Source organism: Carlito syrichta, unplaced genomic scaffold (genome assembly GCF_000164805.1).
Source record: "Carlito syrichta isolate Samal-C Ts95f unplaced genomic scaffold, Tarsius_syrichta-2.0.1 Scaffold237200, whole genome shotgun sequence".
In the NCBI taxonomy this organism is placed as follows: Eukaryota; Metazoa; Chordata; class Mammalia; order Primates; family Tarsiidae; genus Carlito; species Carlito syrichta.
Window position 1 is genome coordinate 21,269 of NW_007181296.1, and position 1,431 is coordinate 22,699.

A 1,431-nucleotide genomic window follows, 5' to 3' on the forward strand; every position below is an offset into this window, starting at 1 on the left:
TGTTTTCAAGTTGTTTCCTTTATATTACCCCAGTAATGGTAAGTAAAGTGATTTCCTGAGTTCTATGAGCTCTCTTAGCAAATTATTGAACCTGAGGTAAGATTGTACGAAACCCCAGTTTATTGCCAATTGGTTGGAAGTACAAGATGCCCAGGACTTGCAACTGGCATCTGAAGTAGGGGCAGTCTTGTGGGACCAAGCCCTTAACCAACCTATGGAGTCTGCACTAGCTCTGGGTAGTTAGTGTCAGGCTGAATTGAACTGTAAGATACCCAGCTGGTGTTAGGAGAGTTGGAGAATTGGTTGGAATGTGGAAAACCCCTACACATTTGGTATCAGAAGTGATGGAAGTAGAACAGCTTATTCCCACCCTCCAATTTCAATGTCAGCAACTTTCATTGCCTGAACCCGGCCAGGAGTCAGCTCATGCAGGAGTCTGGAACATGCAGCCTTCAAGGGACACAGCATCTGTACCACAGAGAAGAGTGGGGGAAGAAGGAGGGATGTTTGTGAGGGCAAACAGGCCCAGGACCAGCACTGGAAGGGAAAGTTGTACTCATAACTTAGCAAACTTCAGAAAGCCTATTTGGGAGGAGTATTAATAACATGCATTAGAAAGAACTCAGAGTGTTTTCTAGAAAAAAAAGTACTTTGATTCTATTAAAGAAGTCAGTAGATTAAAATAGGAAGGCTTCTTCTGTTGGTTTGACTTTAAGACTATATGACAAATTCTTTGACAGTGAAGGCACTGATTTCCTTATCAAAAGAACTCGATTTAATGTGACATCAAAAGTACAGGCAATAAAAGAAAAAATAGATATGTTAAACTACATAAACTTTTTAAACGTTTGGGCATCAAAGAACACTATCAACAGAGTGAAAAAAAGCAGACCGCGAGTGAGAGAATATACTTGCAAATCATATATTTGATAAGGAGTTAATATACAAAATATATAAAGAAATATTACAATTCAACAAAACAAGCAAAAACTACTCAATTTTTTAAAAAGGGCAAAGAACTTGAATGTGTGTATCTCCACAGAAGATACACAAATGGTTAATAAGCACATGAAAAGATGCTCAACATCACTAATGGTTAAGGAAATGCAAATCAAAACCACAATGAGATGCTACTTCATACCCAGTAGGATGGCTACTATAAACAAAACCAGAAAATAAAAAGTGCTGACTAGGGTGTAGAGAAGTTGAAACCCCTGTGCATTCCTGGATAGAATATAAATGATACAGCTGCTAAGGAAAATAGTATGGAAGTTTCTTCCCAAAAAGTAGAATTAACATATAATTCAAGCCAGGCGAGGTGGCTCAAGCCTGTAATCCCAGCACTTTGGGAGGTTAAGGCGAGAGGATCGCCTGAGCTCAGGGATTAGAGACTAGCCTGGACAACATGGTGAGACCTTGTCTCTACAATCT